Source organism: Amblyomma maculatum, chromosome 5, assembly GCF_055883805.1.
Source record: "Amblyomma maculatum isolate TAMU_Amacu chromosome 5, ASM5588380v1, whole genome shotgun sequence".
In the NCBI taxonomy this organism is placed as follows: Eukaryota; Metazoa; Arthropoda; class Arachnida; order Ixodida; family Ixodidae; genus Amblyomma; species Amblyomma maculatum.
Genome location: NC_139348.1, coordinates 46,054,441 through 46,082,400, shown reverse-complemented (window position 1 = coordinate 46,082,400; position 27,960 = coordinate 46,054,441). Strand labels below are relative to the sequence as shown.

The 27,960-nt window shown below is 45.9% G+C and overlaps 2 pseudogenes; both read left to right on the top strand.

Moving 5' to 3' along the window:
• Nucleotides 1–604: 604 nt before the first annotated feature.
• Nucleotides 605–4,981, top strand: LOC146188226 (uncharacterized; annotated as a pseudogene).
• A 1,288-nt stretch (nt 4,982–6,269) lies between these two features.
• Nucleotides 6,270–27,960, top strand: part of LOC146188225 (uncharacterized) — a 74,192-nt pseudogene continuing 52,501 nt past the window's right edge.

Below are 27,960 nucleotides of genomic sequence, written 5' to 3'. Positions count from 1 at the left end.
GGCCAGCTCTGTGCGGGACAAGGCATCTTCCCAAGATGAGAGGGTGGGGTGAGATACAGGTGGAGTGCCGCCGGGTGGCTTTGGGCAGGCCCAAACAGAATGGTATAGTTTAGGTCGGTGTTGTTGGCAGGTGGGACATTTATCTGGGTAGCGGGTGGGGAAGAACAAATGTTTGTGGTACAAATTTGTATACGTGTGAGTCTGCAGTTGCCGCCATGCCACAGCTTCGGCCTTGGTGAGTGTTGGGTGCGGCGGTGGCAGAGTTCTTCTTTGTGTACGGTAATATAGTGTAATGTGGGTGTAAGACTGGAACTGTGCTGGCGTCCTCTGTGTCTACTTCCCCCTCCGCTTCCGTCGACAGCGCCCGGAAGGTTGCTGCTCAGGCGAGCGCGTGCGCACTCTCGTTGCCAGGAAGGGAGCAGTGACCAGGAGTACAAACAATTTTAACAATGGGAAAGGTATCATAGTTTATAGGTGAGAGCACGCGTGAGGGTGGGGTCCCAGCGATTATTAGGTGCTCACACGCTCGTACTTGCGTATCCATTCGTCCACGTCCATAGTGCCGGTACCAGGGAAACTGTCAGGATCGAGCGGATGGGTGAAGATGACCGATGGCAAGGCCCCCGTTGGTGTGGGGACGGTATCTGGAGGAATCTTTGGGCAGGAAAGCAGGCGGCCGCTGCAGAGTTCCGTCGTGCGGATGCTGACGCCGCGATCAACGGCCGCATCTTCACCTAGGTGTTACGTGGAAACTCGATGTATTTACAGTATATTTATGGCACAGTTCGAACTGGCATAGCAGCGAGCAGCGAAAAGCAACACGGAACCAGTCCAACTTCTTCGTCATCACCTTGTCCCTTCCACGAGGCAAGAGGACACACTTCGTCGTCGTCATCGCGTAGCAATATTGACGTGTATTATACCTTGTTGAAAATCAGCGTTCGTACCATGTTTCCTTGCTCGTTCGTGTCTTGTCAGCGCTGTTTTATCACAATCAATGATCAACGACCCTGTTCATCTGTCTTAGGATCCCATATGTTTTTTTTCTGTCACGCATCACGTCATGTATATATAATTTAGCACTTTGAAAAATAAAATCTGTTGTCAGTCAGCGCTGTGTTTGTGTCTTTCTCATCTTTGTCGTCGTCCTTCACGCGGTTTATTCCAATGTGCAACCAACTATCCCGGACTTCAACACCTGTAAGCTTCATTTGTCATTTCGGGGGTCCTTTTAAATGTTTGTCGTCCGATCCTCATTCCACCGTTGCGCGCACTGTCGTCGCTGTTTGCCGAGCACGCTCGCTGTCATTCTGCATAAGAACCAAGAGGCACCTACAAGACGCCATACCTTGTACGTCTTTTTCCACCCTTCCGTAAGTCATGGTGCTCAGATCTGAAAGATCTTGAGATCAGAACGGCAAATACTAACTCGCCTGCACAGAACGTCGCTCTCTGTCCACTTAAACAGTTAGCCGCAACCAGCAGCCGCAAAACGTCGAATACGAGAGTTTATAGACACTGCGGAGTGGACAGCGGAATTCTTGATGTACCCGAGGACACCTTGACGTACCTGAGGACAAGCCAACCCCAGTAGACTTGTACTGGGAGTGAGCAGGTCCACAACACTGAAAATCTGGCATTTTCTATGGACGACCTCAAGGTACATTCTGGCCCTAGGTCCGAATATCGCTGTTTAGCCGTGGAAAAGAGCTCCTGTGCACCTGCCACTTGGGAGACAGGTTTATTGTTCCGGAAGGAGAAAACGAGCGGTGCATATCTCAAGATGTCGACGTTGCCGCCAAATACAGGCCTCGGATGATACGACCTCATGTTCAATCTGTCGTGAACTTTCTCACGGAGCAACTCTGGTGTGTTATGCCCGCGGACAAAGAGTGTGTGCTTTTCATCTCGGAATATGGATCCTGGCAGAAATCAATGGCTCACTTTGCAAGAAAAACAGGTCCAGTACGGGCAAGCGAATTCTGAACATGTAAATTTTCTGAACGCCTGTGATACGAATCAGCTCAGTGCAATGAAAATGAACATCAAATATTTGTACTACTATCTGCATCAAGATAAGTTATTTGTGTGCGTCCAGGAATGCATCGATTAACTTGGAAGTGTGCCTTTTCAAAATTCCGCGGTAATAAGTGCTTGTGGGTTTTTAGCACTTTTAACTTTTTATCTTAATTCAACTTTTACTAAATGGAAAAACAGCGTTTATCTTAAAATGGATGTTATATGTATTGGCTCAGGCATAGCTCCTATTCTTAGTTACTTACTATTAGCTAAATTTGACAGGCTACTCCAAGACTACCTTGAAGCATCTAGTTTTTTAGAATCTTTGGATTCGTAGACGACTTTTTACTGGCTTTGGACAACAGCTCTGAATTTTACGAGCATGATGTTTTCAAAACCCTCACCATTTTTGTGAGCGTCTTAATTAACGAGCTTTGACTGACGAAATTCCAGAAAGCGGAGCAATTCCTTTTTTAGACCTAAAAGTTATATTCTTTGACAAGCATTTGGGCTGGGCGTAAGAGTATCGTTTCATGAAGCCACTACTGCAAGTTCGTTCTGCGCATTACAAACCGATAATGATAGCCGCAGCACCTCGTGTTCTACGAATGCCGTCAACAAACTTTCTGAGGACCTACTCGACTTCAGTCTTGCTCAAAAAAATCTTGATTGGCGGCCGCAGGCTATCCAATTCATAACATGGTTTCCGTTGCGTAAGTCTTGACAAGGTAGTAACAGAAAGACTAAAAAAAACGACAGCCTGAAAGCTCGGATAAGTAGAAAAGGACAGTTGCAAATCTCCTCATTCACTTTCTGTTGCATAATCTAAAAAGAAGATAGCACAACATTCTAAGGTACGAGTTGCTTCTCCGTTCGATGTAAGCTGTCTATACTTAGTCGCACCAGTCATCCACTGACTGAGCCAAATCTTCCTTCCATGACGAAACGCAAGAAAAGATTTGTTGACTGCACTGAGTAATTATTCTACGAGATTCCTCTATCACGAGTAAAAGTTTATGTAGGCCAGATGGGACAATGATTGAAAGAAAGATGAAGCGTGCATAAAAAGGATGTGGCAATTCAGACGCCCGTAGTCTGCCTCTTCACTACCTTACATGCACTAAGGAATGTAAAATATAATGCAAACCTCTTTACGAAAATTCGGCACATATAGGAATAATAAAGAGCTCCTCACAAGGGACATAATGGAAGCTGAAAGGATAAGGATAAGAAGATAACTGCCTTTGGTTTTGGCATGCGCATGACATCTAATTTTTACTGTCCCGCATCACGCCATACATTTTTACTTGAACATTTCCACAAGATAAACGGATTTGGCGAAAGGACAGGCAGAGAGGTTGGCCAGAATAATAACAATCTGGCCTGCTACTCTGCACTGGTGAAGGGGAGGGGAAGGGGACAAGAAAGAAGATCATAATGAATCACGATGTGGAAGAAAGCATATGAAATATTAAGACAGGCACGGCAGCTTGCTTTACAAGGGCGAATGAAGTCCGATGGCACTCAGAAAACGCCAAAAAGCCCGAACAGCCTGGACATATTTCCCCATGTCCTGTCAAGCACCCAGCAGCCGTTCATGCGACATAGGTCTCATGTCCAAAAGCTTCAAGGAAGCGGCTAGCACACTGTTGTGGCACGCATACTGTTGTATTTCTTGGGTTATGCCGAAGGCAGCCGCTTGCCTGCGTTCCTGTGCCAAAGACAGCCCCGCGTGCCTGCGTTCCTGTGCTGAAGGCTGCCGCGTGACTGCGTTCCTATCGCTCACGCTTCTCTCCCTCTTCTGTAAAACTCTCAGCACGAGAGGTTTAAAATTTCGGCTCTGTGCAATAAACGTCGTTATTCACTGCCGACCAGCGTTCGTGTTGCAGCGCGTGTTCGCGATGGCTTTACTACAGTGGCGACGAGTTCGAAAATTACCCATGCGGTAAAAGGTGAAGTCGACAGGCTGCCGCAACGTGAAGCACCGACGAGAGCTATGACCAGCCTGCAGCTCCCGACTTTCGACGACACATCAGATAAGTGGAAAGCGTGCCTTTCAAGGGCTGAAGCATATTTTGAAGCCAATGCTATTACCGACCCAAGACGGCAGCGAGCCTTGCTTGTGGCAAAACTCAGCACGCAGACTGTTCAAGCGTTAGCGGGACGAATTGCACCTCAGACGCCGAATTCCCTCAATTATGACGAAGCAGTCGCAGCTTTAAACAGCTACTACGACCCGAAGCGTCACGAGAAAGCGGAGAGCTATAAATATTTCACCCGTTGTCAACAAGAGGGTGAGGCAATGCAGGTATTTCTGGTCGAAATACGGCGCATAGCAGTCGGCTGCAATTTTGGGACTGCTATGCGCCGTGGAATGCTGAGAGATAGAATTGCGCCCAACTAACCTACGCAAGCAGTTACTGGCGAAGAAAGACTTGACGCTGGAGGAGGCTGAAACGCTGGCAATAGTAGCAGAAACAGCCGAGAACAATGCAAACGATATTAATGCAGAACAACCAACGGTGCTAAGAATGCAAGCCAGTGATCGCTCTTCATCGCGATATAATCATACCAGCGGCGCAGTGCAAGAGTGCGGACGATGTGGAAGCGCGACACACGGTGATAACGCCTGCCGCTGGGCTAACGCACGATGTTTCCACTGCAGGCAACGCGGTCATTTGGCAAAGAAATTCTACAAGGCCAGAACAGATGGAAATGCTACTAGGTGAACTGCGAGTGCCAAGGCACTGACAGTTGAAACAGCGTCTGGCAACGAGAGCACGGATGAGGCGCACGTCTGGACGTTAATTTCGGAAAGCAAAACGGGTTGGAACCACCGTTTCGCCGCACATTTCGGTGGGGGGAAATAGATCTGGAAATGGAAGTGGACACAAGATCCCCGGTGTGCGTCATATCACGGAACGTTTACGACTGACACCGAAACGCAGGGGCCACGCTTGAAAACGCCACATGTGAAGTTGTCATGTTACGCGGGACAACTGCCGTTGTATGGCGAACTCGAATTTCCGGTGCGATACAAAAATGTGTCGGTAACCTGTCCACTTATTGTGCTTGACTGTTCAGGACCGAGCCTGTGCGGTCGCGATCTGATTGCGGCACTAGGCAGGACGGGCGTTCCAATGGAAGAACTCACTGCGCCGGATTCGACAAGAAACGCGCCAAGCGACCACATGGTGAACAGACTGCTCGTTGAGTATAAAGATGTCTTTTCGACAGACCAGGGGCTCATCAAGGGACCTCCAGCTAGCCTTAAGCTCAAGGAGACTGCGACGCCGAAGTTCTGTAAGGCCAGATCACTTCCTTACGCCCTCCATGATAAGATCTCTCGTGAAATTGATCGGTTATTGTCCCTTAGTGTCTTATCACCGGTGCAACATTCAGAATCGGCTGCGCCCATCGTAGTTTTCCTGAAAAAGGATGGCACCGTAAGAATATGCGGAAACTTTAAAGTCACGCTTAACCCGGCTTGTGATATAGAGCATTACGATTACTTTGTGTCATCAACACGCGTCGCGGACTTTTTCGTTACAACAGACTTACGTTTGTAATAGCTTCTGCCCAAGCTATATTTCAAAGAAAGATAGACGCTGTAGTCAGCGGGCTACCAGGCGTCCAAGCCTACCTTGATGATGTGTTAGTGTCCGAAGGCAAAGGAGACAACGGAACACGGCTCAAGAATCTGTTGGAACGATTCCGGGAGCATGGTATCAAGCTTAGGGCCGACAAATGCAAGTTGCGGCAGACTTCAGTGACTTACTTTGGACATCGTATAGATCGGCGAGGCCTACACCCTATCGAAAAAAACGTAGACGCCATTATGCAAGCCCCGCGCCCAAGTAACGTCAGCGAGCTGCGTTCGTTCCTTGGTATGCTCACGTACTACGCACGGTTTCTGCAGAATATGTCGACTGTGCTGAGCCCGTTATATCGACTCGTGGGAAAAAGAACCCGTTGGGAGTGGTTACAACCGCAGCAGTCGGCATACGAGCGAGCGAAAGAAAGCCCGAAGAATGCACAAATTCTCCTGCATTTTGATCATAGCAAGGAGCTGAAATTAGAGTGTGACGCCTCTCCGTATGGTGTGGGCGCAGTGCTGTTTCATTCCATAGGAAATGAACACATGCCAATTGAGTTCCGTTCCAGAACACTAACAAAAGCAGAGCAAAACTACTCGCAGCTGGAGCGAGAGGCATTAGCCCTCATCTTTGGCGTTTCTCGATTCGTGACTATCTTCTAGGTCGGCAGTTTACCTGGTGACCGACCATCAACCACTGCTGGGACTGCTCAAGCCTGACCATCAGACGGCGCCGATGGCTGCCGCGCGAATTAAACGGTGGGCACTATTCTTGGGTGGCTACCAGTACAAGTTACAGTACGTGCCAGGGAAACAGCTGCTGACAGCAGATGCCCTCAGCAGGCTACCAGCACCGACTACGGAACCGGGGACCGAGGTTGAACCGCCGGAGTATGTTCTTTCATTGGAATCCCTGGAAGAAGGTATAGTGACGACACGCGAATTGCAAGAGCTGACGACCAAAGACCCGAGGTTAGCCATTTTCACACACTACATTTTGCATGGATGGCCTAAAACGACTAAAGGAATGGCGAGAGACTTGTCGTTTTATGATCGTGGTGAACAGAGTGGGGATACCGCGGAAAGCGCAGGAACGGATGTTGCAGCTGCTACATGAAACCCATCAGGGATCCTCGGCAATGCAATCAGTCGCGCGTTCATTGTTTTGGTGTGCAGGCCTAGACAGGGACATTCAAAACTTGTCTGCGCAGGGTCGCAATTGCGCGCACAACCTGCCAATGCCTACGGCAGCCCCACTAGTGAGTTGGCCGAAGGGCGTGGACCGGTGGTCTCGTATTCACATCGATTTTGCAGGGCCGTTAGGCGGCAAGATGATACTATTGGTTGATGCGCACACGAAGTGGATTGAAGCAGTACCCTTGAAGCATGCGAATACCGCTAGTACAATCCGATGCCTAAAGGAGCATAATTTGCCGGTTTGGCGTGCCACGCACAATTGTGCCCGATAATGGCACCCAATTCACAAGTCGGGAATTCGCCACTTTCGTGTCGAGAAACAATATCGTGCACCTGCGCACTGCGCCTTTCCACCCCCAGTCTAACGGAGCAGCAGAAAGAGCGGTTCGGACCGCGATGGACGGGTTGCGGAAAATGGGAGACGGCCAGCTGGAAGACAACCTCATGCGTTAGTTATTCAACTACAGGCGGACCCCCCAAAGAGAAGGAAGGTCACCTCCCGAGATGCTTCTCGGCTATCAGGTGGGAGTGTACAGACCACGTCGAGGGCGAGAATGATAACAGTGAACACGCTAACCGGAGTAGTGCAGCGCCGCGTCGACCAAGTCCGCCGTCGTCAAGAGTTTATGCCAGGGACTGCGTCTGTAGAGGCCATTACAAGCGCGCAGTTGGAAGGCGGTCCTGACAAGGCGACCAGTGCGGATCTGCCACCAGTGCATACACCCAGGACCACTGAATCGGAGCAAGAACAAAGCCCTCAAGCGTCAGCAGCCGACCAGAGTGAAGTACCATCTGCAGCAACAACGGAGCGCCCACTGGTTACGTCGGAATCGACTGAATCCCTGCAGCGCACGCTCAGACGATCCATCAGAATAGGAAAACCGGTACAGCGGTTTCAATTTTAAGGGAGGAGAAATGTTGTATTTCTTGGGTTGTGTCGAAGGCAGTCGCGTGCCTGCGTTCCTGTGCCAAAGACAGCCGCGCGTGCCTGCGTTCCTGTGCTGAAGGCAGCCGCGTGACTGCGTTGCTGTCGCTCACGCTTCTCTCCCTCTTCTGTAACCCTCTCAGCACGACAGGTTTAAAATCTCGGCTCTGTGCAATAAACGTTGTTGTTCACTGCCGACCAGTGTTCGCGCTTTCTTTACTACACATACACTGGACATATCACTAATATATTGTCCGTAGTCTCTGGGATGCCACAAAGTGAACATTCCGGCGAGTTCATCTGTCCAATTAAATGTAAGTACATCCGTGTGAAAGCTACGCTTAAACAAAGTCTAAGTAGCAAGCATGCCTGATTGCACGATATATCACGCGGAACAATATCACGCGATATATCACGCAGGCCTCGCGCATTCCATTGCATCACTAAACTGCAGCGCAAGTGCATCGTCAAGAATGTGGCGTTAGTTTGTCGCCCTATTCTGAATTATTGTTAGCCCACGAGGAGGGCTCAAATAAATTCCGCAAATAAAATCATTTGTCAGACAACGCTGTGTTGGCGCCTTCATCATTCCTTGTCCTCGCCCTTTGCGCTGTTTATTCGAATGAACAACTAACCAGCCCGCACGACAACGCCTGTAAAGAGAATGAAGTGGCAAGCGTTCGGTGAAGAAAGAAGACGCTGATGCGGGCGTTAGGGCACCGCTACGAGCAGAAGGCGTGATTCGGCTAAGTATTGGGCGGCTAGTCCTCTTTTTCTGTTTTCCCCTGCGCATTTGCGCTTTTCACCGTGTTGATAACGCTCGCAGAGAGATTGTAACTGTAAAGTGATGTCTACGCAGTCTCCCGGCCAGGGGCGCTCCCCCTGGTCGGCTTTCATTACTCCTAGAGATCTACCTCTGGAAGCGTTCCAACGATCTGGCGTTCCAAACATTCCTGTGGCGCTAGTGCCCAAGGATGGCGGATTTATTAAAATGAATAACCCTGGGACTGTTCGAGCTGCTCTCCAGGCAGCCTCTACCCTGTATGACTCAATCACAGAAGTGAGGCAGTTTGGGCGCGGCGGGATACTGTGCCGATCTCCAGATCTCAATTGCGTGAAGGATCTGCTTAAATGCAATTCATTTGGATCGCTTCAGGTGAGCAGCTTTATCCCTACTCATCTTGCATGCACAAAGGGATTAGTCCGAGGAGTAGACTCTTCTTTAACTCCAGCTGGGACCCTCGACCTTCTTTCGGCGGCTGGTGTGGTAGCGGTGTATCGTTGCAGCCGGGAGGTTAATAATACGCGGGTACCAACAGAGTCGGTGATTGCCACATTTGCGGGAACTTCATGCCCGTCAGAAATAAAAGCATGGCCATTGATCTTCCGTGTGGATCCTCTTAAATCTATGCCACTGCAGTGCACTAATTTCTGGCGATATGGTCACAGTGCTCGTGGTTGTAAGTCCTCCGTGCGGTGTTCCATATGTGGCGATGGTCATCATTCGTCATCTTGTTCACAACTAAACGATAAATGCTGCCTTTGCGGTGGAGCCCACGCTGCAAACTCCTTGGAGTGTCCATCTCGAAAACAGGAGCTGCAAATTCTAGAGGTAATAGATAGAAAACGCTGTTCGCGTTGTGACGCTTTAACAGAGGTTAAGGAACGATTACATGGTTATGCAGGTGTATCAGCCCGATCAGGTGTGCCTCTGGATGCATCAATCTCAAAGGCGATAATGACTGCAGTGGAATCACCAATGACTAAAATGGTCGACCGAATAGTTTCTACTGTCACAGAGTGTTTTTCTAACGTTCTGGCAGTTCAGCTAACGCAAGCCCTGCAATCAGGAACAGCCCCTTTCATAGCAAATATGCCCCCTGAAAGCTCTCAACCGCTTGAAAGCACTGCTGTTGCTTCGCCTAAAAGGGCTGCTCCTCCAGATGACGATGAAAACATTAATGACGCAGAGATGGTAGAATCAGATGTAAGAATTTTAAAACGGTGTGGGTCTCCCATGTCCAATCATTCTTCTCCGCGGTCCCAACCAAAATCAAAGAAACATCAGCATACATTAAAGCCAAAGGATAATATTTTGGGGCAGGCAGTTGCGGCTGCCAAGATTCCACAATCATAGGGGCACTAAGAGTTATCCAGTGGAACTGTCGTTCAATTCTAACAGCTTCAACAGATTTAGTTTACATTTCTTCTCAATATAATCCACATATAATTATTTTGCAAGAAACTTGGCTAACAGCTGAAAAGCATTTCTATTTACAAAATTATAATTCATTCAGACAAGATCGCCAATCAAAAGGAGGAGGTTTAATTATATTTGTCCGTACAAAATTCTGTCACGGGGCTAGGATTTCTTTCCAGTTATCTTCTATAGATTGTGAGTTATTGGCCCTAGACTTTGAAATTCCAGGGCACTGTCCGTTTTCATTAGTGAATGCTTATTTCCCTAGCGGTGTACAAGATACAAAACCTCTAGATCTGCTATTAGTTAATTGTCGAAACTCAGTTCTTCTGGCTGGTGATTTTAATTCGCATCATGTGTCATGGGGCTACAAGACAGATAGTTGTGGCAAGCGTCTTTGGGATTGGGTAACAAATAATAACTTTTCCTGTAGAAATTCGGGTTCGGCCACTTTTATAAGAAAACACAGTCAATCTGTGTTAGATTTAACTTTTACCTCTCCCAGTCTCTTCGTTAATAATTGGTCAACACTTGATTGTGGCACCTCTAGTGACCACATACCGATTGCGTTTGAGGTTAATCACCCTGTAACTCCAGCGACTTCTCAGTTGAGGTCATTTATCAACTATAATAACTTTCAGTCAACGTTACGCTCTAATCTTGAATCATTGACTAACACGGATGAAGAACAAAAATCAAAACGCTTATGCTCGGTGATTGAGGATTGCCGTAAGAAGTCTGAGATCTTGGTACGGAGCTCAAAGGTGAATACTTCAGCTGTTTGGTGGAATGCTGATTGTTCCCGAGATTACAGACGTAGAAAGGCGGCATGGAAAAAGCTTCTCCACAACCAGTGCCCGAAAAACTGGCAGGATTACAAATTCATTGCAGCTACATTTAAACGTACAGTTGCAAAAGCGAAGGACGAGTATGATGCAAAGCATTTTGATTTCCTCTCTAAATCAGGCAATCGAACTGCACTTTTTGGTTTTTTACGCTCGCGGAAAAAGATTCCGCAAGCACAAAATCTACATTCCTTTATTTTGACTCCCCATGAAGCAATAGACACAATTGAAAAAATTGCCAAATTGGAGAAACGTTTCTCGTCTGCACTACCTTCGGGCTCGATATCTGTAATGCCAATGGAACCTGTTAATTATGATCCTCAAATTTCCGTTTCTGAGCTTACTCCAATAGTTATGAGATTACCAGCCGTTGCTCCCGGTCCTGATAAAGTAACTTCAAAAATGTTAAAAATTCTTTTTGACGAGTCACCTCAGACGTTATTAGAGCTAGAATATTATTCCATTAAACATGCTTGGATACACCCAGAATGGAAACTTGCGAAAATAATTCCTTTACTTAAGAATAAAGGCGGTGCCTTGTCTATTGATAATATAAGACCAATTGCATTAACATCAAACACTGTAAAATTAATTGAAAGAGTCATACTTATACGTGTTTCGGAATTCATGAATAAAGAAAATATCCTCAGTCCTTCCCAAATTGGTTTCCGTCAAAAGTGTTCCATCTGGAATGCGCATGCTGATCTCGAGAGTCGAGTTCTTCTAGCGCGGCGCCAAAAAATGCACGCTGCCTTGATAACGCTAGATATAGCCAAGGCCTATGATAGCGTTGAGCATAGCATTCTATTGCAAAAATTAAAATCTCTTCAGTTTCCACATTATTTAGTAGCCTGGATATCCGAATTCCTCCAAAACCGAGAGTTTTACTGTGCATTAAATGGCGTCCATTCTGGCAGATATAAGCAAGCCAGGGGAGTGCCGCAAGGAGCAGTCCTTTCACCAGTCCTTTTCAATATACTACTCAGCTCAATACCTGTTAATCATGACGTTCGCACTTACGTATATGCTGATGATATTGCGTTTTTTGCAACTGCATTGGATATTCAATCCCTTTATCTCCACTTGCAAACGTACCTAAACTCTATTGAGAATTGGTTGTGTGGCTTGCGTCTCACATTAAATGTCAACAAAAGCGCAGTCCTCGTATTTAATATAAAAGATTCTGTAAGTCTGTCTGTAATGTATCAGCAACAAATAATACCACAGGTTAAATCATTAAAGTATTTAGGGGTCACTTATGATGATAATCTTTCATGGCAGCCCCACATTAACCATATTGCTACGAAAGGGGCTCGGGCCGTGGGCATGTTGCGCCGAATTAGTCGTCCCAGGTCTGGAATGCGGAGAGATGTCCTTTTAATGATTTATGTTATATATGTGCGTCCAATTTTAGAGTTCGGTTCAGTCTTGTTTTCTGGATCAGCAGCTTATAAAATTCGACCGCTTGTTCTTTTGGAGCGAGAAGCGCTTCGTTTGTGTATGGGACTTCCAAAATTTGTTGCCAACAATGTGCTCTACCTTGAAGCCCGGATTCCACCCTTGATATATAGATTACAAATTCTAACCGTTCAGACGTACTTAAGGATATATGAATCAGAGTTTCACCGATCTATGTCTATTTTTTGCTGTCAACCGACCTCCTTTTTCGGTGTCCATTGGTCTAAATTTCACACCCCGCAGGTTGTTATGGTCAAAAATTTGCTGGACCCCTTAAATGTTTCCCTTCCTAGTATTCTACCCATACAAACCATCGGTTCATCTATTAAAATTGTCTTTGACGTCATATTCCCGAATAATGCTAAAAACTTATCATCCGTTATTCTAAACGGATTATTAGAAGATCATTTAAGAAGTCTTTCTGCTAGTTTAGTTGTAGCTACTGACGCATCTCAAAGTAATGAAAAGGCGGGAGTGGGTATATATTGTCCACATTTAGACCGGTCTTTTTCTGTCCGGCTTCCGGACTTCACCCCAATTTTTGAGGCGGAGTTTCTGGCGGTGGTACTCGCTCTACGTAAATTAGACTCCTCTTTTTCTAAAGTGGCAGTAATTTCCGACTCTCTATCATTGTGTTCATCTCTCTCTTCGTCGGTGGATTCTGCAATAGTAAAAACCTTTGTCTCCCTGATCCCAAAACATTTGAAAATTGTACATATGGTATGGGTACCAGGCCACAGCAATGTGGATTTAAATGAATATGCTGACAATTTAGCAAAAGAGTCCCTTAATGGCCCCGTATTATCTATCCTTCCGGCGACCGCGTACATCACCGCAGCGAGGTTTCGAAGAAACGTTCTATTAAATATGAAAAACGGACATCTTTTAAGATCCGAGGACTACCAGCATCTAAATTATCCTTGGAGTAGAAAATTATGTCATTCACGGCAACTTGAGATTTCACTAACAAGACTGCGATGCCGCATCCCACCTTTAAATTTCTATCTTCACAGGTCTGGTTTGGCAATGTCTCCCGTCTGCGCATTTTGCGGTGAACAAGAAACATTAGATCACTTTTTATTGTTTTGCCGCCGCTTTACTACGCTGAGAAAACAGTTGATGGAAAGGCCATTGCAACAGCTTGGCCTTAGTTTAAGCAGCCCGACATTGTTATCATTTGGCGCCACCATCCTTGGGCACAGTCACAGGTCTATTTTTACCGCCATGCAAAATTTTTTTACTGCACTCAAATCGTTTTCCTTGCTAAATATTTAAACATCACTTGTCCTACAAATGTAGTGTCAATCTCCCGTGAGTGTTACCACTTTTCATATTATATTTCACTTATTTCCCATTTTGTTTCGTTTCCTCTACTCCTCAAATTATTATTAATATATATATATATATTTCTTTTTATGCAAGTATATTAAAAAAAAAAAATTATTTGCTACCCAATTCTTGGCCGATCCCCCTCTGTGGGTATGTGCCATAAGTTATTTGGACAACAACAACAACAACAATCCAAAGAAACGCAGGAGACCGTGATGCTTGGTGGTGGGAGCTGCATAGTGGCCTGCAGTTTCTCTCCATCCGGGTGAACCGTGCTCTACTCCAAAGTGAAACCAAGAACATTGATTCCGGTTGCCGCCAACTGAACCTTGCCGGCGAATTCGGTGATGCGCACATTCTGCATTCGTGAAAGGACATTAGTTAGATGAAGGAGATGCTCTTCTAGGCTTTCAGAGAACACTACCACATCATCCATGTAGGCTGTAGCATAGTTAAAATGAGCATCTTCAAGCACAATATACATTAGACGCTGAAACGTAGCAGGTGCATTGTACAAATCGAGAGGTAATCGCACAAATCCAACAATACCCGCTGGCAAGTGCGCGCACTTCTCTCAATATCACAGCGGTCAATCTGTGTCTGCAGAAGACCGCAATTACCTTCGATAGTGAAAAAATAAGGTGACCCAAGTGACGACTGATGGATAAATGTAACAGTTTCGCTCTGACAGAGCATTCAGACGTCGATAAGTGACACGCTTCCTTGCTGTGTCTTCTTAGGAACAAAAACAATAAGCAACGCCCAGCGGCGTTTTGAGGTGTTTCAGGCCACCATTTTGTCCAGGCCACCATCCAAAAATGCTCGCTTGTAGAAGCTCAAGAGCCGTGGGTTGAATCTGATCGGACGACCAGAGCCACTGTCGAACTTGTGAGTTACGATCTTCTCAGTTATGACTAGTCAAGACAGACTAGGAAGTTGTGGGAAAGGCTGTCATATCCATCGCCCATATATAGAAACTGTTAGGCGGGCGGGTGAGTTTGCGGGTACAACAGAAATTGATGCCGAACATGAATCGAAGCAAGTTTTCCAAGGAACACCACTGGTTCCATTGTCCTCGCGAGGCCACGCCAACCCATCGCTATCTTATCGTGCGTCTTGTTGAGCATATGGATCGTATGGAGCGCAGCCAAAACAAAATATTTGGGGGTAAGTTGAATTGAATTGAAAAAAAAATTATTTCCGGGAATATATAGGAAATGGGCCTCGGCCGAAAAGCTACAACGATAGCTTTAGAGATGCCCGAGGCCCAGTAATGGCAGGGCTACAGGACGTGTGACATTAAGACGAAGATATACATATATAAAATGAAAATTATGAAGCACAGAAAGAGCACATATATACAAATGAAACAGCAAGTTAAAAAACAGCACAGTAAATTAACGGCCCACAACAATGTAACAGTATGCACGAAATATTCCAAAACGTAATGGAAATGAAATGACTATTCTTGTAATAATGTTTAAGGCAAGGAACGGAAATTACAGAGAGAGAGTGGGGAATTGATAAAATATAGCTTAAAGTCCTTAATTGACGCGGTAAAGATGTTTGTGTTGTGTATGCTATAATGATTTAATATGCATGGTAAAGTAAAAGGAAGGCTCTTGTTACCGTATAACGTCCTCGTTCGAGGAACGTCCCATATTTGTTTACTTCTGGTGTGAAGGGGTTTCTCGTAAGGCTTAAGTCCAGATATATTCTTCAAGCAGTCAGTTAAGCATTGAGGTGACAATTTAAGGCAGTGAAGTAGACGATACTCAAACATGGTATGCACAAGGTGAATCCTATATTTCGGAAATAATGTTTCTGTATGTGCAGTGCGGCATGCCCCAGCGATCAGTCTAATTGCCTTCTTTTGGAGACCGAGTATGATGTTTAGATTTGTTTTGGATGTTGTACCCCAAACCAGGTGACAGTAGTTTATGTGAGATTGAATTAAAGTGTGATAAATAAGGAGCTTATGCTTTGGGAAAAATTCGTTACGCAGTTTCAACAGAAAACCAAAAGATCTAGTGAGCTTGCTTTCAATATACATTACATGGTCAGACCACCTCATGCGAGAGTCGAATACAACACCGAGTGATTTGAACTTGTCTACAATTTCAATAATGTTACTTTTTGGATGCAGAGTACTGTTTACTGTAATATGCTTGCTAAGGGGACGAAAAAAGACTACTTTGGTCTTGTTAGAGTTAACTACCAAGCCATTAGCTGTGGACCATTTGTGGAGAGCACAAAGAACCAGATTTGCACTATTGATTAGATCATCGGCAGAAGATCCCCTAAGAACAAAACTTGTGTCGTCAGCGTACTGAATACAACTTGTATGATAAGCTATGCTCGGAAGGTCGTTAGCATGTACATTAAAGAGGAACGGTCCAAGAAGGCTACCTATCGGGACACCACATTCAATGAAAAAGGAGCTAGACTTATGATTATCGACCGAAACGACCTGCTGGCCTATGTTTAAATAAGAACGAGAGAGTTGGAAGAAAAGACTACGGACACCATAGCTTTCAAGTTTACAGAATAGTATTTCATGATTAAGAAGGTCGAACACTTTGGTAAATCGATGAAAATACCAAGGGTGAAACTTTTAGCTTCGATATTATTTAAAATAATTTCCTTTTGCAAGAGTAAAGCAGATTCCGTGGACTAATTGACCTTTCGAAATCCAAACTGACTGGCAATTATTAAGGCATGTATAGAAAAGAACCCATCGATTCTCTTGAGCATTACTTTTTCAAGAACCTTTGAAAAAAACGGGGAGAATAGACATTGGCCTATAGTTTGTCATCTTGTTGCTATCGCCTCCGTTAAAAATAACAGTTACGTTTGCATATTTCATTCGTGCAGGAAATATTCCTTATGTGAGCCACAAGTTAAAGATGTAAGCGGCCAATATCTCTTCCTGCCGGCCATCTTCAACCTCTTCCTTGCCGATCCGTGCCTTTCAATTCTGTCGCCATTGACTTATTTGGCACCCCACCTCTCACCGCCGCCGGTCACCGATTGGTTGTAACCGCCATTGACCATCTAACGCGCAACGCTGAAAAAGCCCCTCTTTTCTTTGGTGCCGATTCTGAAGTTGAGTTTTTCCTGCGAGCGATCGTCTGGCGTCATGGTGCTCCCCGTATCTTGATTAGCGACCGTGAGAAGACATTCCTTTCCCAAGTCCTGGCTGAAGTACTCCACGCTGCCAACACCGTCCACAAGACATCTTCTAGTTATCATCCGCAGACCAATGTCCTCATCGAATGCTTTCACCGCACCTTGTCTGACATGATATCCATGTACGTCAGTCCTGACCATAGGAACTGGGACACCATTTTGCCTTTCGTTACCTATGCTTCTGAGCTCCTGCCCACTCGGGGCTTAGAGAAAACGAGGCAGCAGATGCCGCCGCCCGCGCGCTTTCTAACCGGGCAACGTCGTCCCCCTCCTCAGAAGAAGAATTCACAGCAGCCTACACTTTCAGAAAAATTACTCAGCTGTACCAAACCAGACACTTAGACTCCAGCTAGTATTTGTGAGGGGAAGGGGACTAAGCCTGACCCCGAAGCAATCTCTATATAACTATTTTTAATAAACGGGTTCACCACCAGCCTGCCTTGAGGACCTATTCTGCATTCCAATGTCAAACCAAAGTAGTAGCTGTTCGATAATATCTCCGCTTAATAGAGAGTGTGACTTCTCTATTCTTGTAAACGAGACGATAACGAATGCTCATATTATCGTGCATTCGTTGCATGTTTTTGGATTTAGGAACGCTGCTGGCTAGAATGACCTCCAAATTTAATCACATATATTGCGATAGCGCACCGTAATAGCTACCATATCGTTGTAGAGCATCAAGAACAGCTCTAAGCGGATGGCAGGCAGAGAAACAAACGTCCCTGCCAATATCCGAGGTAGCCCATGTTGGCCGTTATATGAACAAACGTCATACATTAAAAATACGTTGAACATATATGCTATAGGTCTGGGCATAAGTATCCCTTGAGGCCCGTTGTTGACGGTTGTTAATCTGATGTCTGCTTAACAATTAGTTACGTAGCTCGGACTTAGGCGGAAAGTTAGTATTCGGCATCTTATGTGAATTGCGCAACGATTATGCATAAGACCCCGTCACACGACTGGCGCTCAGGCTTAGACGGCTACAAAGCCCGACTTAAGCTGACTGAGATAACTTAGAACCCACGGTAACCTGAACGTAACTTTTGTTTTTGTTTTTTGATACATACTGCTAACCTCCTTACGGAGGTTGTTGCAGGTTTGGGGTATAAAAGAAAGCACAAAATGACAAATGTTGAATGTCCACACTTGTTAACTTTTTACAAAATTCTATATGACAGTGCGGAACAAGAAATAGAAAAAAAGAGAAGGATATGATACAATACAACACAGTGCAATATGATACAATGCAATACAATACAATATGGTACTTTACAATCACCCTTAAGGCGCATGTTTCACAATATTTGTACCGAGATCCAGCTAGACATATATAGGATTCTCAAGTAACAGCTGCCAGCCGTGAACTGAAACTTTCAATTGATGTGCAACTAACAACTTCATCGGCTAAATGATTCCATTCGCGGACCGCCAGGGTTAAGAAAGAGAACATGAGCGTATCGCTGTGTGCGCGATACTCGACTAGATGCTTGGAATGTGGTGTTCTTTCGTTTCTATGCGCTGAGAGTGAAATGTATCTTTTGCGGTCAGTTTGAAGGGCTCCAGGTAGAAGAAGGTAAATAAACTTCAGTCGTGTATATTTTGCTCGGGTTCTAATAGTGCTAAGACCAGCCTGTCTATTGTAGGGAAAGGCTAGCGATTTCTTCTTCCTTGAAATAGGCATCACTACTGTTTTTTTTTCTAGATTGAGTGCCATCTGCCATTCTTCGCACCAGTTCGATACTTTTTCTAGGGCATTGTTTAGAATAACTTGATCTTGCTGACTATTAATTGTTTATATATTATACATGCGTCTGAAAACATCCGAAAGGTACCGTCAATTCCGCTAGATCTGTCATTTACAAAAAGTAAAAAAAGAATGGGTGCTAAGAATGCCTTGTGGGGACCCCAGAAGTTACTTTCGTGCGTTCGGAGGAGCATCCTTCGAACTGTACAAATTGTTTGCAATCAGAAAGATAGGCTCCTACCCAACTAATATTCTTGTTAGTTGAGAGAAAAGTTTCAATCTTTAGATCAGATTTCGGATGGGAGACAGGGCCAAAAGCTTTCGAAAGGTCAAGAAATAGCATATCGGTTTTGCCACGCATGTCAATCGTCGTTGGTAAGCCATGTAAAGTTTCTTGAAGTTGTATTGTTGTCGACAGGCACTTTCTGAAGCCATGCTGATTTTTGTTGAGTAATTCATTCTTTTCAATGTAAGTTATGTGCTTGAGTAAAACATGCTCTAGGATTTCTCATACCATACAAGTTAGAGAAATCAGATGGTAGGATGCGGAGTTATTATTGTCTCCAGATTTATGTATTAGAATCATCATCATCATCAGCCTGACTATACCCACTGCCGGATCAAGGCCTCTCCCATATGTCTCCAGTTAACCCGCTTCTGTGCTAGCTGCATTCACTTGACCCCTGCGAACTTCTTAACCTGGTCCGCCCACCTAAATTTCTGCCTGCCCCAGCTACGCTTTCCTTCCCTTGGAATCCAGTTTGTTACCCTAAGCGACCATCGGTTATCCTCTCTTCGCACTACATGTCTTGCCCATGCCCATTTCTTCTTTTTAATTTCCGCTAGAATGTCGGTAGCTTGAGTTATTTCTCTGACGCACTCTGCACGCTTCCTATCTCTTAATGTTACCCCTATCATTTTTCTCTCCATAGCCCTCTGGGTTGTCCGCAACTTAAGTAAAACTCTCTTGGTTAGCCTCCGCGTTTCAGCCCCATAGCTGAGTACAAGTAAGATGCAACTGTTGTATACGTTCCTCTTGAGCGACACCGGTAAGCTGCTAGTCATAATCTGGGAGTGCTTGCAGAATTCGCTCCAATCCAATCTTATTCTTCTTATTATTTCCTTTTCATGGTCCGGATCTGCGGTTACTACTTGTCCTAAGTAGACATATTTGTCTACTACTTCCAGTACTTTGCTATCTAACGTAAACTGCTGTTCCTTCCCGACGCTGTTGAACCTTTTCTTAGTCTTCTGCATATTAATTTTCAAGCCTAACTTTCTACGTTTTCTGTCTAGGTCATCAATTATTATTTGCAGATCATCCTCCGAGTGCTTAGCAAGGCAAATTCATCCGCAAATCGCAGATTACTGAGGTATTCACGATCTACCCTTATGCCTAACTTCTCCCATTCCAAGTCTCTGAATGCTTCCTCTAAGCAAGCTGTGAGTAGTACTGGGGAGATTGTGCCTCCTTGCCTAACACCTTTCATTATGGGAAATTTGTTACTTTATTTATGCAGAATTATGGTTGCTGTGCAGCAACTGTATATAACTTCTAGCACTTTCACGTACGGCTCGTCTACCCCTGATTTCGCAATGTCTGCATCACCGCCGAGGTTCTTAACTGAGTCAAATGCTTTTTCGTAATCAATGAATGCTATGTATAAGGGCTGGTTATATTCCGAGTATTTTTCTATCACCAGATTGATGGTATGGATATGATCGATAGTAGAGTACCTTTTCGTAAAACCTGCTTAATCCATTGCTTGATTGCAGTCTAAGGTTGTCCTGATGCTATTAGCGATTACTTTAGTAAATACCTTATACGTCAGAGACAGTAAGCTGATTAGTCTGTAAGTTTTAAGGTGCTTAGAGTTCTCTTTCTTATGAATGAGGATAATGTTTCCCTTCTTCTATGGTTCCAGTACCGTCGATGACACCAGGATCTGCGTATGAAGGGTGGCTAGTTTTTCTAGCACGATATCCCCCCGTCCTTCAGCAAATCTGTCGAAATCTGATCCCCTCCAGCTGACTTCCCCCCTTTTCATAATTTCTAATGCTTTCCTGACCTCGTCCGTTGTCACTGGTGAAACGTCTGACTGTTTTTCCCTACCGCCAATCTAATTACGGTCCTGAATACTTTGGCTGCAGTACAGATCTGTATAGAACTCCTAGGATAATTTGACTATCTTGTCCATATTCGTGATGACGTTGCCCGTCTTGTCCCTCTTCGCATCCATCTGGTTTTCGCCTGTGCCCAATTTCTTCTTTACCGATTTAAGCGTTCCCCCGTTCTTTACAGCATGCTCAATTTTCTCCGCGTTACACTTTCTTTTATCGGTCACCTTGCGCTTATTTATTAGCTTTGATATCTCGGCCAATTCGATCTGGTCTGTATAATTGAAAGCTTTCATATTCAGGCGTTTCTTAATCAAATATTCCGTCTCCTTAGACAGCTTACTGGCATCCTCTGTAACTATCCTACCGCCTACTTCTACAACACGCTCAGTAATGACATCTCTGAAATTATTGTTCATTGCTTATAGGGTAATGTCGCCATCTTTGGCTGGAGCTGAATATCTATTCTGTAGCGAGATCCTCAACTCTTCTGCCCGCCCCTCACCGCTAATTCGTTGATGGGTTTATTTCTCACTAATGTGTTGCGTTCCTTCTTCAGATATTGAAATCACTTTAGCTGTTTTGCATTCTTCAGGTATGTCCTTAGTATCCAAAGTATCCAAGGATTTATTGTAGAGAAGAAGAAGATATTTAGACATACATTTGCCATACCTTTTAGGAACTGACTTGGGATTTTGTCAGGACGCGAGACTTTTTTTACCAATGTTCAGCAGTAAAGAAAAAATGCCTTCTGTTATATATAATTCCCCTAGCTGTACAGCGGTTCTTTGTTCGTGCAACAAAGTTGGCCTAACGCCTTTATCAACTGTAAATATCTACTTGAAATATTCAGAGAATTTGCTTGCGTTATGCGATGCTTCTCTTTGCGCTAATTGTTTTGCGCTTCCTCCTTTTGGTCAAAAAGAAACATACTACTGGGTTATATGCATCCTTGAAGTGGTATAAATAGTGTTTAGAATGCGGCATCGCTATTTAAGTTGACAACACGTTTATTGCTATCTCGTATACACACATTTTCGAGATATCCTAGCCGGCTTTCGGATGTAGAGCACCTCCTATAATTTGCCTCGCTTGCTTTCTCTTCTGGTCATCTAGTGGCTCTAGATGTATTTTACATTCAAACTCCGTTTCATGGTTTGACTTGACGGCTGATTCTTCAAAATCTGGAGCATAGTTTTGCTTAAAGGGAAATACGTTTTTCGCCCTACACAGTCTGATATCCGATCGCCCATACGCCAACTTCGATTAACGCACATCTGGTGCTACTGAGGGAACGATACCGATGCCGTACGCTAAAATACGTACACAAATCAGACGGGAAGCACCCTTCCACAGGCCAGCCTTTCTGCTTTCCGCCTTTCGAGTTTGTGACGCGAGATATGGACTGATGTTCGTGATATAATACAAGAAGTTGCTACTAAGGTACTTCAAAGCAAACGAAATGCAACAAAGCAATCTGGTTATCTGAAGAGGCTTTGCAAATAGCTGAGGAAAGGAGGATGGCAGAAGTTATGGGGAAAGAGAAAGATACAAGGTTCTCAATGCGGATTTGCTGAAAATAGCAAGAAGAGATAAGAATGCCTTCCTGAACATGCAGTGCCAAGCAGTTGAGGACAACAGCCAGTTGAGGAAGAAAAGAGCTCTGTATAAGGCAATCAAAGATATCAAAGGAAGCTTCTGTGCTAAGCTGGGCGTGATAAGGGACAAACGAGGCAGGGACCTCACTGAAGCCTCAGAGATAAAGGAGAAGTGGCAGGACTAACACAGAACTGTACAAGAAGGACCCGGATGTGCAAACCCAACATAGGATGGTTGTGATTACAGATCTCTAGCAGGCATCTCGAAGAGTGAAGTTGAATGGGCCTTAGCCAGCCTTGCTAAGAACAAAGCTAGCGGAATTGATGGCATTCCAGCTGAGTTGCTTCAAAACCTCAACCATGACGACGCTGTTAACTTTGTGTATACATTATGTCAGAAAATTTAGACAACCCTGCAGTGCCCACAGGATTCGAGGAGATCAGTTTACATCCAATTCTAAAAAAAAGGTAGTGTCAAAGATTGTTCCAACACCGCACAATCGCGCTTTTTTCGGGTGCTAGCAAGGTGATGTTGAAAATTCTCCCAGGTAGGCTGCAGCAGTATGTGGATCGGAAGCTTCTGGACGTGCAAGCTGGGTTTCGCAAGGGCGGAGGAACTAGAGACTAGATTGCCAACCTTCGCTGGATCATGAAAAAAGCAAGAGAGCTCCATAAACCCATCTACTTCTGCTTTATTGGTTATTCGAAAGGGTTTGACTGCGTAGATCACAGCAGATTGTGGCAAGTTCTCCAAGAGATGGGAGTTCTAATTCATCTGCACTGTCTCCTCCTGAACAGGTATGAAGGGCAAGAGGTCACAGTCAGATCTGGGCATGGTCTTACTGATTGGTTTCCGATTGAGAGAGTGAGAGAATGCTGCATACTGTCGCCCTGCCTATGTAAGCTATATGCTGAGTGCATCATCAAGAAGGCCGGTCTAGACAAGTCTTCAGCTGGAGTGAAGATTGCTGGGAAATGCATCAACAACCTCAGATATGCGGATGATACCACTTTAATGCAGAAAGTGAAGTGGAAATCAAGAGACTTCTGATGCACGTACAATAAGAGGGTGAGAAGTTTGGGCTTAAGCTGTACATTAAAAATACAAAGATCATGGCGTCTTGTCCTATGTAGTCCTGGAGCATCAAGGGACAAGAAGTGGAAGCTGTGACAGATTTTCTCTTCTTGGGCTCCAAGATTACTCCGGAAGGAGACTACAGCCATAAAATTAGGAGATGCCTGCTTCTGGGAAAGAGAGCCATGGCTAGCCTTGACCGCCTAGTAAAGAGCAGAGACATTACACTGCCAACCAAGACGCGTATAACACGTGCTACGGTCTTTCCAGTTGTGATGTATGGGTGCGAGGCATGGACTGTGAAGAAAGCTGACTGCCGAAGAATTGACGCATTTGAATTGTGGTGCTGGCGGAGACTCTTGAGAGTTCCTTCGACGGCCAGAAGACCAAATCAGTCGATATTGTTTACCATAAACCCTGACGGCACATTGGAGGGTTAAAGTTAAAGCTAAGCTACTTTGGTCATCTGATGAGAAGAGAGGAGTCGCCGGAGAAAGATTTGATGTTGGGAAAGGTTGAGGGTCTCCGGAGAAGAGGTAGGCAGCGAACGCGATGGTTTGATGACATCTTCGAGGCGCTGCAGATGAAGTTATGTGATGTATGAAATATACTGAGAGACCGGAAAGCGTGGCGTGATATGGTTCATGGGGTCACGATGAGTCGTGCACGACTGAACGACTGAACTGAACACGCTTCAAAATGGCTTGCGCCGCTTTGGCTGTGGAAAAAAGGAAGCGTATCAATTACTTTCTCATACGACAACACCTGACCTTACTCTTACCGTGGTGGCCAATCGTACATGCATCACGCCTACTACAAAATGCCTGTAATGGGCATTTTGTAGTAGGCGTGATGCATGTACGATTGGCCATTGGTTTCCCTATATGCTTTGCTTAGACTCGTCGTTCTAGCAATTTATTTAGATATCATAATTTTGGACCGAACTTCCTCCTGGAATCTGGAAAGTTTTTTTTTATTTTTCGCCTTACCAATGTGCATCAAAGAAGATTAACTGTTTCTGAAAATACTAGCCAGAATGTCGGAACCCATTAATATAGGATCGCAGAGTACGGCTGCAATTTTGAGATTAAGGGAGCCTCCAAGAAGTAACCTGTATGGTCGATTTGCAAGTCAACTGAGGTGATGCCCAAAATGAAACATCATAAAAGCCGTGCTAAATTAGATTTCCATGAAGGAGGCTGCCTTATACGATATATTTTAACAGGTGCGGAACGCTATTGGAAGTTTATTCGCCTCCTATTTTCCAGTGGAGCACCCTCTTCGATCGATACCTGATCGAACATTTCGCTATTTACCCTGTGTCGGATCTTCCGAGGATTATGTGTATTGTACATAGTCTACTGCACTGTCATGGAATTCGCAAGAGTTATGTTCGGTGAGGTGTTTTTGACAAATGCCAGGGCTGAGAAATATATATGATCCCAAAATGTGTAGCGCTGTATATATGAACCAGCTTTCACATTTTTATGTATTCTGGAGATAAAGTTGGCTTAAACATAAAAGCATGGGATAAATGTTAAGGAAGCTTTGCCCCGGGGGGTGTTCGCAGTAGCATTGTAGCAGTCCTAAGGAGTGTGGGGCTGCTGCGTCCCTCTTGCGCTTTTCAAATACGCGCGCTTTTTCCACGCCGTCATTGCGTTTGCGAAGTTAGCGCAGCTGCGCATGTGCATACCTTATCGCGGGACGTGACATGTGTAAAGCTTCAATGTTGGCCTTAATGAGGACGGCGAATAGCCAACTACAGGGGTTCCAGGGCGGCGTGGCTATGGACGCTATTGTGCTATCAGTGAGCGACACGATGCATCCTGGGTGAACAAGGACGGCGGAACGGAGCCCTACCAGGATGAAGATGGTAGCGGTGCCTACTGAGTAGGGATAGATTGTTTGCGTGTGTTGCTTCCTCGCGGTAAACAATGTATCTCGTACCGCTAGTAGATATTTTGCCGTGCCGCACTCCCTATTCGCGCCCCAGTTTGTTTGGCTTTGCCGCGCCGTGTAGCAGTACTGTCCCCTGTTACGTTTCTCCACCGACAAGTGGGACAGCTGACGCGTCCGCCGCATAGCAACAGGTAGAACCGCGAGCGGATCGGCCATTTCGGCGCCGTTCATCGGCCGCGCAACGCTTCCTCCCGCGGACATGTCTCAACGTGATCCTGCCACGCGCCAAATGTGTGTGCGTGCGTGTGTGTGCAAACGCCGGCCAAGCCTTGAGCTCGTGAGAGAGTGTGCCGCCCTCGCCCGTCTGCAGGAGGTGGAGGAGATGCGTTCGGACCACCTGCGATTGAGTCATCCCATCTTGCCGTTGGGCGCTCCATTTCTTGTGAGGGTTTACCCTTTCCCTGTGAACGGGAAAACGTATAAAAAGCAGCGGCCGACTCCGCTGATATAGAGACTACTTTGACGCGCCGTTAAGACGACGCTAGACACCAGCTGTGTGAATGTGTCTGTAATCTCTCCGGGTCAGCTTCTCTGCCCGTTCTTTCACGATGTTGTAGTAAAGGTTGTTTCGTTAGAAGACGCCTCGTCTTTGCTGGCACCGTTCATGCCGTCCGCCGTCCACGGAGTCGCCAGGCCAACGCTACCGAGGGGCGCGCAAGCGCGAGCCGCACGTAATAACTGTTGGCAGTGGTACGCTACCCAGGCGCACGCGACCCAAACCTAACAATTGGTGAACAGCGGTGGGACGACGACGACCAAGCCGTAACCGTGGTTGGAGTGACGAGCCAAGCGATACCGTCGTCCAACAACTGGTGAACAGCGGAGAGACGAGGACGACCAAGCAGTGACCGTGGTCGGTGAAACGAGCCAGGCCTGACCGAGGTGCAACATCTGGTGGGAAGAGCGGAAATGTCCGAGGCTTGACCCGTGAATCAAAGCAGCTCAGCGGAAAGTCGGGAGCAGTGCAACGAGCCTTGAGTGATGACTGGTTGCCTGCAGTGGAACGACTGCGTTGAATTCTTGGCTGCGAGGTTTGGTGAGTGCGGAACTTTCTTCTACTTAGGTTTGCCAGGCTTTTGTTAAGTAGAGAACAGAGCTGGCAATTGTGTTGTCGTTGTTGCTGGGTTAATTGCAGCAAGGCTATAGTGGGCAGTACAGAAGGCAGCATTCGGAACAGCCATGGATTTGGATTTGAAGTCGTTGCGCAAACCGAAATTGCTGGAGCTTGCGAAGTAGTTGGGTCTGGGTTTGTCTGACAAACTCAGAAAACCAGAAGTGTTAAAGGCTATTCTTGCGTTGGAAGCTGAAGATGACGAGCTTTCGGAATGCCTTGAGATCATTGACGAACGTCACGAGGAAGAGGAACGTGAACGTAGAGAACGTCACGAGAAAGAGATGCGTGAACGTAGGGAACGTTTCGAGAAAGAGGTCGCCCGCGTAAGGAAACTGATGCAGCTGGAGATATCAGCACATAGAATGAGCGTGGAAAGGATTAAAGCTTGCAATGCCTTTCAGTGTAACGGTTAAATACCGCGAGATGGTCCGCAAACGTTCCTCATTGCCGAGGATGTGGCCGAGTATTTGGCAGACTTTGATGATGTCTGTAGAAGTAAACGCTTGGAGCGAGATAGTTGGGCGCAGAAGTTGGTAGCTCTTCTCTTCGCTGTGTCGGAAGAAATCAAGCGATTGGTTGGCGACCGCTTGAAAAATTACGATGAACTAAAAGAGTCATTGATGATACAATATCAGATAACACCCCAGGATCTTCGGAAAAGATATGAGAGCGAGAGACATTGTAACACGGCATACTTTGATTTGGCCTATCAGTTGAAAGCCTCTGTAAAGGAATGGCTAGAAGGTGCGGAAGTTCCGGAGCAAATCGAACTTAGACCGGAGTGTGAGACACAGCTGGGGGAAGCGGCCGAGCAACGTGACCGCAGTAGCGAGCCGACCGAGCCTCGAACAGAGGAGTATTGTGTTACCTTGGTCGAGCCACTAGCTGAGACGGTTAGCACAGGCTTAATCGGCGAGAAGTCCGAAGTGACGCCGTTAAGCGAGGTGAATTGCACGCCAACCCAAGTAGCTGTAGGAGATACAGTTCCATCATATGAGTGTGGGGAATTGGTAGTAACTGAACTGCCTCTCGAGTTAAAAGCAGAAGCTTGTGTAGAGCGTGGCGGAGAAGGAAGCCAGCTTGGAAATGAGAAAATTGCGGTTTCCGAAATCAGCTGTGTCGTAGAGCAGGGCACGCAGAAAGACGAAGTGCCGATCAGGAAAACTGCGCAGCCCGCGAGTTGTGATCAGCCAGGGCAGACCGACGAGGAGTGCGCGGATGCTGTAGAGAGCGAGACTTGCGAAGGCGACAGCGAATGTCTAGAGCAGAGTCAGGATCGTTCGTGCCCCGATACCAGGCTAGGTTGTATTCGCGAAAGCAACCCCAGTGCGAACGCGGACGTAACACACATGGCCCTCACACAATCCGAAGCGCCCCAGCTGTCGAAGGAGCTTGATCCTGCTCCGGTTAGCTCTGAGCGAGGCGACGCACTGAGTGGCGAGCCGCCAGAGCAAATTCCTAGAAGTGGGACTGACGCGACTGACGTCAGCCGTTGTTGTTGTTCAGAATTGACTGAAAGTGAGTCATGCGCTGCTGGCCGCAATGCAGACGCGGCGCCGCACTTTGACCACTTCGACGACAACCATGCC